The sequence below is a fragment of the Atta colombica genome, unplaced genomic scaffold (assembly GCF_001594045.1).
Source record: "Atta colombica isolate Treedump-2 unplaced genomic scaffold, Acol1.0 scaffold21, whole genome shotgun sequence".
Lineage (NCBI taxonomy): Eukaryota > Metazoa > Arthropoda > Insecta > Hymenoptera > Formicidae > Atta > Atta colombica.
Window position 1 is genome coordinate 1,467,014 of NW_017259305.1, and position 12,628 is coordinate 1,479,641.

The following is a 12,628-nucleotide window of genomic DNA, read 5'->3' on the forward strand; positions in this document are numbered from 1 at the left end:
AAGAAAGCATTACGAGACATTAATCCGCAAGAATGCTTTCACAGGAACATTAGGATTTTTAATTATATTGATTATGAATTATATAGATAATCTGATTAATGATAATTTTACGCTATCTAACTACCGACTAGATCTATCAATCATAGTATATTCAAGACAAATTTCGTCGTCAGCAGAAAACATCGTTTTATGTCCGTTTCTATGTAGAATATACTCTTAGCGCCGAGCCACTACCGTGCCTCGTACAGATTAACTTTAATCTCAATTTAATTTATTTTTTATCTTTCTCTAATTCTAATTGTAAGAATTGGATAAGAAATAAATTAAATAAAAAAAAAAGTAAATTAAATTAATCGATGTTGATGTATCAATGGATATTATAGGCTAAATCTGAACAATTCCGATGAGCACTTTGAGTTATCATCGCTTTCTTTTCTCTATAATCTCGTACTCATTGATTTCTTTTTTTTCAAACAACCGCACATATGAACTTGCATATGGAAAGTCGAAAACGGGGAAAGGAAAGGAGAAAAGAAGCCGACTTGTAAGCATAGGTAGGCCTGGGTAGGCCGCGGCAGCGTGGACAACAAGCGAGTCGAGTTGAGAGGCGCGGACGGGCGGTCAGAGACCTCGCGCAGGGCCGGCACAAACAGCGAGTACGGCATTACCCGCTCGCTCGCTCGCTCACTCTCTGTCGCGAACCCTGGACCCAACAATAGCGCGACAGTCCTCCCTGCAGCAAAGTGGAAAAGTCTCACCCTCGCCAATCATGCGTTCCTTTTTTTTTCCAAGTGAAACCTTTTTCTCCCCGTCCTCGCTTTTCATTCTCTCGTTCTCCAGCCTTCTCTCCTTTTCTATCATCTTCTTCATTAGCTCTCTCTCTCTCTCTCTCTCTCTCTCTCTCTCTCACTCATTCACTCAATCACTCACTCATTCACTCACGTAAGTTCGCGAAATGCGACATAATGCCCCGTCACGTTATATTTTTACAACATGAAAAAAAAAATAAATTACGAATGAAAAAAGAACTGCAATCAAAGTGATAAGCCGTTAACATGCTGTTTTGTTTTTATCATCGAATTTTAACGTCTTAAGTCATATGTTAGAAATTTATACATATTGTAACTTGGTTATGTCGTAATATTGCAATAAAGATTATTACGTTCATATACAATATTTTTCTATAAAGAAACATCTTGATATCAGTGTGACATATGAAAAAGCATGCGTTGGATATCTTCACAAAACCTCAGGAAAACATAAGTTTGTTCTTATAATACAATGTTGAGCAATGTTACTGTAAACAATGACCTTCCCTCTTTAAAAATTATCATTGCTCACAATAATGGTTCCATCATAATTTTAATTTTCTGAATAATCTAAAAATTATTTATAGACTTTTTCTATGGTGGTGACACGCTATACGATAAACGTACACCCTAGAAAATATAAGTGTAGATTTAACACCATGTATCTACTATATAATTTCCACCATATTGTTAATAATAACATCAACATAATATGGATTTAAAACTTCTAGTGTTAATATTAATATCAACACGGTAAAAATTAAATATTAAGTATATACAAACACCACCACATAATATATTAAATCTATACCTATGTTTTTTTTTAAATGCACATTAGTCGTGTGTACAACATATCACCGTGAAAAAAGTCACGATTCAAATTTGAGATCATGATGCTTTCACGTGATGAACTTGACTTGAGAACAATGAGTGAGCGCTTATACTTTTTTCACAAGACGCAGCTACGCGCCGCGGCGAGAGGGACTGGGACTTTCTCCGTGATATGGAATACGCACCACGTCGCCGCGCCGATGCACGCGTGTGTGTACTGTGTTCCCGAAGTTATGATTTCCGCGGTGCTCCGTAAATACGCGGCCGCGACGACGTGCATTTAGAGCACTCAGCCATGCGAGCTCGCGGCGATATGTACTTACTGGATGCGGAATCGACTTTAATTTCGGCTTCGCCGACTTTCTCCGCTTCGTGATAACTTGGCGGCGCGACGCGACGTGGCGAGCAGCCGCACGCTCGGATGATTAAAGCTAACACCATTACAAACCGAAGCAATGCTAATCACGCGAGTTGTGAAACGACAGCTGTTCCATGAGCCTCATAAAGGGAAGAAAAGAAAGGATTGTAAATTACCGAAAACAAGGAATTACTCGAACGCGTGTTAAATAGATTTCCGGGAACCATCAGTTGGCAACGAAGAAAATTGAAATGTTCAAAATATAATGAAAAAGCGTTGAATTGTATAAATAATAATGTAATAAATCTATAAATTAACAATTATGATATGATACAGATTTAACTTTCACGGTTCAAATTATTTCTTATGAATATTAATTTGGTAAATATTGAAAACAACGGACCCATATATTGTCAAGGTCATGACCCTGAATGACCTCTAACATAGTTTGGCCGACGGTCGCTATTCATTAAAAAGTTATAACAAAAAAGTTTAAGAAATAACATCACATTTCTGCTATACATATGCAATATTAAGTATTATATATCTTACACCTCTTGCTATTTAGGAATGTTCAATATTTCTTACTTAAAACAAAATTCACTCGACACTTCCCTGCCTCAAAATAAATTTTCTGCTTTAAAAACAAAAATTGTAAACTGATAAGTTTTATATATACTACAAATGGATCGTACATAAATATAGCAAATCTCTATTATACTATTCTACAAAAAAAATTCAATCATTGAAGATATTGAGTTATTTGTAATAATTACAATTTAAGTTATACAATTAAATATATTGTTAACTTTTTTATTTATAACTTTTTAACAAATAGCGACCGCCGGCCAAAATTTGTTATAGATCATGATCTTGACAATACATGTAAAGGTCAAGGCCATCAAAGGTGATTCGTTGTTTTCAATATTTACTATTAATTTAAATATAATTTCTATAAATAAGCTAGAGAGAGAATATTTTATCTACATTTACAATTTAATTTGATTTTAATATGTATAAATCTAATAAGGAATTTTTATTATTTGAAAAAATTTATGATGATTCTAAAAATATATAGGTAGAGTATATACAGGTATGCTGACAATCATTGATTCGAGTTAGAGAACTATTAGGTATGGGAAAAAGTTCGTGGCATTTTTCCCGTTAGATTCCCGTTAGATTAAAAAAACGCCACGAACTTTTTCCCATATCTAATATAAATGAAAGTATTGTGTCGAATCCAGCATAACACAATAGGATTGTAAAGAGTCAATAAAAAGATAACTTAAAAAATGCTACACAGATATTATACTTATGATATTTGTAATCATCATATAATTACATGATAAAATATAATTAGGAGCTCCATTTTTATAATTTTGTAATCGTTTTCGGGAACACATCGTTTTCTTTCTAGTATATAAAACTAATAATTATTATTATTAACATTATATAACAGTATAGTAAAAACTAAAAAAATGGAGTCCTTAACCATAATATTTTTATTGTCCACATGAAAAAAGGTTTTTTAAAATATCTAAAAATTTAAGCAGCTATAGATCTAAAAATAATTTTATCGACACATCGAAATAATTACGTAGGAAACTCATATTGCAGCAATGCTGCAAAAAGTTTTGACATTTTATCAAGTATCATTTTGTTAACTTGAGCGTTTTACAATTAATTATTTTAAGAATTTAATAAAACAATTTAACATTTTAGATCTAGACGCAAATTTTTAAATATTTCAGCAAAACTGTTCTTTCCGTGCAATTATAATCACAAATACTAAAAATTTTTCTTTCAGTATAGATATATCAGATTGATTGGAACTGACCGGAACTTTGTAATATGCTTATCATGATATATCTTACATTCATATCGATTATATTATCTATGGCAATATGATACTTTGCTCAATATGATACTATGCCAAAACTGAATATATAACATACATCTATACAATGTTGCTCATTTGTTACAACAATCATAACTAAAAAGTCGTCATGTTTTTATATTAGTACTTACTAATTATATATTATATAACTGTTATATTAGTTACTTACAGAAAAAGCACAGAAATTTAAAGAAAAAAAGAAAAAACATACTTTAAACGGACTTTTCTTCCTCTACAATCAATTATTCTTATCTCAAAATTGCATTTCAAAACATTGAAATTCAATTTCTAAGAAGCTTTATTTTTGAGTTGTGTCATTGTTGTATAACAAATAAGCAATAAGTATATATATATATATATATATGTATATATAATTTTTTAATAACATTGATCGGCACTTGAGTAAACGATTGCGAAATATCGCGAGAGAATTAACTGTATCAGTATTCGCTCCCCAAAGTATCCTTAACTGGTACTTGCTCCAGTGTAAACTTTAAATTGTGTAAATGTATCTTTTTTTTTACATTAACATAATTTAAAGATTCTTTTTCATTTTGAATGTCAAAATTCGAGGAATAAAATTATGTTAAGATTGCAAAAGAATATTTGTTATAAATAATAATTTTTCACAACATAATTGAAGAAACGTCGAGTACATTGGACTCGTAAATACCGATTAGGATTAAGATCGAGATCGATTATCACAGAACTATTGATAATCATGACTCTCTCGCCTCGTGCGCAAGAGCTCGCGAGGAAGCGGCGCGCGCGGGGCCGAAAAATCGGGTCGGTGCTTGCTTTTTCTGTGACTTTCGGCTAAAACTTTCGACGCCACGTCGACGTCCTAGTCTGTCTGGATTCAACTGCTGGGTCAACGATCCCTATTCGTCCCGATTTCACCGGTTTCGCCTAAAAAACGTGCACGCATCTTTTTGACCCGATTCTCGATTATATTATATTATTGACGGCAATTTTTGAATTATCACGAAATCATAAGTAAAAAACGAAACCCAACACCATCTTCGTCCTTCTCCTCCACCGCTGCTCTTCTTACTTGAGTGGGGGAGCACGATCCACACCTCCCAGTAACACTATCTGCTATTCTCGCAGTTGCGCGCACGCGAGGGAGAAAAAGAATGGGAAACCGCGAATCAGCGACTTGATGAATCGCGTCTCTTTTCCGTTTATTGTTTCTAATTAGTAAAGGTAAAAAACATGCCTAGAAATTCACTCACTGTTCGAGGACGCATCCGTGACATCTGTACGATACTCTGCTCCGGAAACTCCAGTTCTCCAGTTGTCCAGTTCTCCAGTTCTCCAGTTCTCTTCTCATCGATGAACGATAAACGCGCGGGATGCCGTGGAAAACGGAAACCTCTCCAGAATCGCAACTCACACTTCAAGTCACCACGTAAAACCGTGACAATACACCCTGCACACACTTGTTTACTTGCCGTCGCGGCGTTTTCTCGATCCGCCCGCGTGCGTCGTGCATCGACTGCCGGACTATTGGACTACCGGAGGCGAAGGGCCACGCGACACACGCCGTTTCGCGTCGCGTCGCGCCGCACCGCGCCGCACCGAGATTATCGTCTCGCGAAGCGAAAAAGAATCGCGAAAAGGAATCGATCTCGAAGATGATGGTCGATTTTTTTTTCCCGATATTATTTGCGCTTTGCAACTCGTGCTGCCGTCAGCACGTGGTCTCACTGTGTAACGAAATTAACGTAATGCCCGGAACGTCTGACGGTGTGAAACGAACGAGAGAGAGAGAGAATCCGTTCGCGCGTCTCACGTGCTTGTAATCGCGCGTTCGACTGAACGGTCGAACAGTCCCGGAGTCTCCTCCGTCAGGTCTTCTCGCTCTTCCTGCTCGCGCCTTCCGTCGCGCGCACGCCGACCAATCGCCGCTCTCCGTCCCGCGCCCACGACGAGGGCATGCCGCTCTCGTTTCTCGTGCGCCGCCACCGCCGCGCACGAGACGGCGAGTTCGTCCCCTCTCTCTCTCTCTCTCTCTCTCTCTCTCTCTCTCTCCCCTTCTTCCCCTCCCGCATCTCCTTCTTTATCTATCTTCCTATGTCGTCTCTTCTTTTCTCATTTTCACATACGATAAATGCTAGAGGAGCATTTCTTAAATGTATTTTGATTTTATCAAAAATGCGCAATATATATCGACGCATCGTTAATGAGTATGCCGACCAAGACGATGCGAGATGATTCTTGTAACAGAAAATTAGAAAAGCATGATGCAAATTAAATAACAAGCTCTTTAAGATTAGAGCTAGTAACATTCTATTGACGAGTTAGAGATGGCGTAGTATTAAATTCAGTATTAAAAAATATTATGTTCAATATTAAAATTTTAATTATTAATTTTAATTATTAAATTTTATAAACTACTTCTGGAATTCAAAAAGCATTTTTTCATCATTAATTTGTTTGCTGAAAAAAAATCTAGACATTCGAACACATACATTTATGTCCTTTAATTAGAGACAAACAAAATTCATTTTCATTGTTTAACAATTTTTAGCAATTGTTTAGCAATTTTGTTTAACATTTCATATCTTGTTACTGATTGATTTATTTTTATAAACTATTATTTTTTATAAACTATCATTTTCTTGTAACTTTCCTTCTCGTTTTCTAAAATTATAAATTTTGGAATTATACATTTTGAAAGTCCTGCTCCTCATATATAAAAATATTATTCCAACATTCAACTTTGACACTTCTCTTATTTAATTAATTAATTAATATACAAATATAACAAAATAATGTTCTCTTTTTCAAGGCATAGAACTGATTGTGAGATTTTTTATTCCATGCACGTCATCAAAGTTGATATTTATTTTTTAATTTTGCAAAATCCACTTAAAATTGGCACTGTTTGTATTATAATAGAATTTTTACATAGAAAACATGATTTGAAGCATTCGAATCTTCAAACATCGCTTCGTAACCATTTTTCGCAGATATACTAAACTTTAAATTTGACTTTTTTAAACGCTAATTCTAAATGATCCTTTAACTTCAAGATAGAATAACTTCATCGAAAATAGTCATAACTAGATTCTTCAGAAAGCATTTTGAAGGTTGAAATCTACTTTTGAAATCGGTAATTGATATTTCAATTCGACAGATTTTTTACAAATACAAATGAATGTCTGTCAAAAATCTGAAAATTTTTTACAAATTTTACAAAGATCTATGGCGTGAAATTAAAATCACGTAAATACGATTTACAATAGTCGAAAAAATGAATCTTTACCTTTAATTTGCTTTCTTATTGATCATTATATGATTTTTTTTCATCGAATTATTCAATGTTGAAGCAAAAGTGATCGTTTTTTCTTCAACGTTCAACTCGGCGAAAGAAAAATGTAAAACGTTCAATAAAAAAGCAAATTAAATATAAAGATTCACTCTTTTGACTGCTGTAAATCGCATTTTTGTGTAATTTTATTTCACGCCATAGACCTTTGTAAAATTTATAAATAATGTTTAGATTACGTCAATATATCATTTGTCCGTATAGCTTTGTAAAAGATCAGTCAGATTAAAATATTGATATTATCAATTATTATTAATTTCAAAAATAGAGATTTCAAGCTTTCAAAAGCTTTTCTGATTTTTTCGTTTGCGATGATTTTTCACAAGTTATGGTGTTCTGAATATTGCGCAATTTTATGCGTGTTTGAAAGTGTTTTCTATTTTTTATTGAGTAATATATTGTATTTTAAAACATAAATTATAAAATAAATAAATAAAATGTGTTAATTTAACATATTATAAATGCTAACTTTTTTTAAGAAAAAGTATACTTGCACAATTTGCTCAGCACAAATTTGCTTGCACAAATTACATATACATCAAATTACATTGCACAAATACATCAGTATTATATTTTTGTGTTGATATTTTTATACATAATATTCGTGTTACTAACATATTTTGTATTAAATTATTAACAAAATTTGAGTAGATCATTTGGGAGACGTGAAATATGTTAAATTTAACAGAAATTTTCCCCAATTGTGTATGTATTTATATACTGTCATTTATAAAATAGCATTATAGCGGCTTAACATTAAGGTTTAATTGTTGTATATATTTAACTGTTGTATAAATATATCGCATAGTAAAAATATAATTTTTAGTTTTTTTTTAATTATAAAATTATGATACAATGCATACAATGTAAGGAAATTGTTTGGTATCTTTTACTATTATATATGTAATAGCATAGTTATTATTTCTGTTTATATAATTACTACTCCTATATTTTATTATTACTGCTATAATGTTAGCAATAATTATATACAATAGTTCCATATACTAAGAAAATATATAGTTGGTACTGAAAATGATACTATATAAAGATATAAATATAGTGTAAAATGTTAAAGACTCGAAAGATTTCGAGTTCACTGCTGCATACAGTGCACACTGCACTTGATCTCTCCATCTCTTCGTTTCTTTTCTCTCTCATACTATTCGCTCGCATTTGTGTCTTTTCACTCACACGCCCATCTACTTTTTCCTACTTTCTTTACCGTGAACTTACGTAATCGCCGGTCGCTTCATTGAAACACTATTACGTACTTTCAAGTCCCTGTGGCTTTGATTCAAAACCTCCCGCAGTTATCCAATCCGATTCACTCACTTTTCGATTGTTTTACATGATTTCCTCTTTCTCTCTCTCTCTCTCTAAAAAAGTATAGGAAAGAATGATGATAGGAGTTGTATTTTTAGATTTAAGAAGGACATGTGAGTTATTGGATAGAAACATTTTGATACATAAAATGGAGTGGTATGGATTAAAAGAGATAGTACTTAGCTGGTTTAAGAGTTATTTAGAGAATAGAACATAAAGAGTTAAACTTAATAGAATTTTGTCAGAACCTGTTGCAGTGAAGATGGGAATTTCACAGGAGTCAATATTAGGATCTTTATTGTTTTTGCTGCTTAAATAATTTAACGAGAGTTAGATGGGATAATTGTGAGATTAAATTATTTGCAGATGATGCACTAATATATACAACAGGTTTATTCGAGCCAAGAAATAAATGATAATCTTTATTAATGTATGAATAGAGATGGGAAAAATTGAGAGGTGGTGGAAAATTAATAGATTGTAATTAAATGTAAACAAAATTATGTTAGTCACAGGCATAAGAAAAAAATATTGAAAAGCAACATGAAAGTAATATTAGAAAACGCAGAATTGACAGTAGTTTATTGAAATTGAATATTTAGATCTTACAATAGATAAAATCTTAACTTTGCAGCAGATGTTAATTACCTTGGGAAAAAAATAGGATTATCATTAGAGATATTTCGACGAATTAGTAAGAATTTAACACCATATATGAGGTGTGTTGTATATAAGGCGATAATTGCTCCATTATTTGAATATTGTTTATCGATATTGAATTTAAATAATAATATGAAGTATTTACTAAAGCTGCAAAATAAGGGGAATAATATTACAATGCAAACAGAACAAGTATTGAAGACATGCTTGAAATGTTGCATTTTATGTCTGTAAAAGAAAGAATTATATGGTACTTATAAGTAGGTATAAAACTAGAAAGGAACAGAAAATGCTGTTATACGATGAGTTTAAAATGTACAATAATTTACCAAAAAAAAAATAAAAAAGAAAAGAGATTGTAGGGTCTTAAGAAAATGCTAGTGTCGTATATTAGGAATAGAGAGAGTTAGTGAAATTCAAAAGAATTATTAGATCAGAATTTATGTAATGTAGAAAATTAAGTGTAAGTTATTGTAAATATTAAATATTATTATTATTATTATTATTATTATTATTATACTTAATGCAGCTACTGAAGCTAATAAAACTAATTAATCAATCAATTTCTCTCTCTCTCTCACACACTTCGCATAAAATTTATATCTACGCTGATTTTTTCTATCTTGGATTATTGCTGTGCAGCGATGACTGATATGAGAACTGGATCTCAAACTCCAAAGAGCTCTTAACTCGTGTGTAAAGTATATTTTTCTAATCAGATAGAATGAGCATATGTCGCCGTATCTGCACGATTTGAGATGGCTTAAAGTTAGTGAGAGGCGTATGTACTTTGTGAGATGTCTAACGTATATCACTTTAGCAACGAGAAAGCCTGAGCCATTATATTTTCACTTTAATTTTTCCAAGATTAATAAATTCACGCGTTCTACTGGAAGTCCTAGTAATCATTTATTACTACTTCGATACAAACATTGTATTCAATTCTTTCCTTTACAGATATAAAACGCAACACCTCTAGCATGTCTTCAATATTTGTTCTGTTTGCATCGTACTGAATTTTATAAGTGTTCTTGCAGCTATGCTGCCGAATTTTGAAATAGTATTCCAGGCGACTTACGTTGCTTCATCTCTGTGCGTCTTTAAAAGCGGATTGTATAGCTATTTATTTAATTCGAATAAATAATCTGTGGCCTGTTTTTCTGTTGATGTTGTTGCGATTCTTTTTTACTCATATTTTTATTTATATTTTTTATTCATATTTTTAATCTTTTATAATCATCATTTTTGTTGTGATATTCATACATTTATTTTGTTGGTACTTTATTCATTATACTGGCCTTCATTATTGTATTGTATTAATTTTCATATTACATATGCGCTTATTTTTCATTTTATTTCACTTACATTTTTTCACTTACATTTCACTTACGTACATTTATAATTTCTTATATTTTTCTTATTTACTGGTCACTATCATTATTTTGCTATTAATGTATTACTTTTGCGCTTAAGAGGATTTATTCTGGAGCGCTAAATAAACAATATCTCTCTCCCCCCCTCTCTCCCCCTCTCCCCCCTCTCTTCCTTCTCTATCCTCTCTCTCTCTCTCCTCTCTTTTTCTTTCTATCTCTATCTTTATCTATCTTTCTCTCATTCTTCTGGCGTACTGTGTCCTCTTCCATTTCTCAAAAGATCGCATTCTCTCTATTCTATCTTTTCTCCCCTATTGTGTTGCATACGTCTTCTCCTTCTCTTCCTTCTCACTTTCTCTCTTGACCTTCTCCTCTCTTTTCTTATCCTCGGTCATCCGCTCTTTTTGGTTCCGTCACGCGCGCGTTCCGTTTCTTCCTCTCTCTTCCAACTTTCTTCCATCTCTTCCGCGACTTCTTGTTTCGATGGCGATCCGCGATGGCAACGCGAGAAAATCATTTCGCATTACATAGTAAGAATCATTTTGTGTTAAAAGTTAAAACCCGTTCAATTCTTGTTAAAATTTTGTGTTGAATTTGTTAACATATTCGAATGTTAATTCAACATAATTTGATTATGTTATTTAAATAATTCGTATTAAATTGATATTCAACATTTTTAGTGTTAAAAATAATACTACAATTTATGAGTAAGTGAACAAATAATAATAATAATATGTTTTAAAACATAAATTCTAAGATAAATGAATAAAATGCATTCATTTAACATATTATAAATATTAATTTTACTGAAAAAAATATACTGCCACAGAGCTGCATTCAGAATCGTCATCCGGATACATCCAGACATCGTTTTATCCTTGTTGTTCATGAATGTTAACTTAAACAAGGATAAGAGAATCTAAATGCACCCAGATGATAATTCTGAACGCAACTGTGTGTACTTACAAATTGTGTCAATACTATCTTTTTTAATTTTTTATGTAATACTTGTGTTACTTTCTAACATATTCATCTTGTGCTAAATTAACACAAAAATTTGAATAAACTATTTAGAACAACAGATGAAATGTGCATTAAATTTAATATGAACTTTGCAACTGTAATTTCTGTAAGATGATTTTTGTACTATATATATTATTATTTTTCAACGTCCACCTAATAGTAATTAATTTAATGATAATACATTAATTAAATATTGGGAATATTATATATTGGGATAATATTGAGTCAATGTTGGTAATATTTGGTCAGTATTGTGCTAATAATTGTGTCAATATTTGCCAATAAATATATCCTTTGTATGTCACATAGATCCTTTTTGTAACTAATATTTTTATCATGAATATTTAATTTCAGTTTGCGCGATATGCACATCTATTACAAAATATCATGTGTACACGCTTCTTATGAGATATCATAGCTTAATAAACCCAGCTTATCCTAAGTCCTGTCCTCTTGCTCTCTTGCTTATTTTTGGTCGATGAGCATCCTCGTCGCTGCCGCAGCTGCCGCGCCCGCGCCGCGCCGTCGTGGGAGCTCTGGGACCAGGATTTATTATCTCTTACGTCGCACAGCCTCTTTTGAGGCAGGTTAGGGCGCTTAACTCGACATTAGCGGTCGAGAGATTTACCTCTCCCTCTCCTCCCCCTCCCCTCTCTCCTCTCCATGGCTGGTGTAACTGCCATTCTACGAGAGAGAAATCGGTCCGGCGTGGCGATTGATTTCTACGTGGCACGATAAATCAGACGATTCGATTTCAACGTGTAAACGGTTGGCTTGTTTTACGAGTTTTTTCTTCTTGCATGAAGCATGCTTGAAAGATTAAATTTATATATTATACTTACATTACAAATAATGCATGAATACTGTAATGTACCTTTGAAAACTTTAAATATTTGTTGTACTATGTTTATTATAACATTCCTATTCAGCATGTATTTCCTCAATATTAATTAAATAGCAACAATGCAGTAAATAAGCAATTGAGAAATCTTTTCCAAAACCATTATACGTATATATATA

At 32.6% G+C, this 12,628-nt stretch overlaps 1 protein-coding gene across 1 annotated transcript in view; it reads right to left on the minus strand.

The window, feature by feature from the left end:
- Positions 1-5,410, minus strand: part of LOC108687614 (ecdysone-induced protein 74EF) — a 289,947-nt gene extending 284,537 nt beyond the window's left edge. Inside the window, exon 1 of the mRNA XM_018193471.1 lies at positions 5,131-5,410. The gene's annotated coding sequence lies outside the window, so the exon portion shown is untranslated. The remainder of the gene's footprint in view (positions 1-5,130) is intronic.
- Between the last annotated feature and the right edge of the window lie 7,218 nt (positions 5,411-12,628).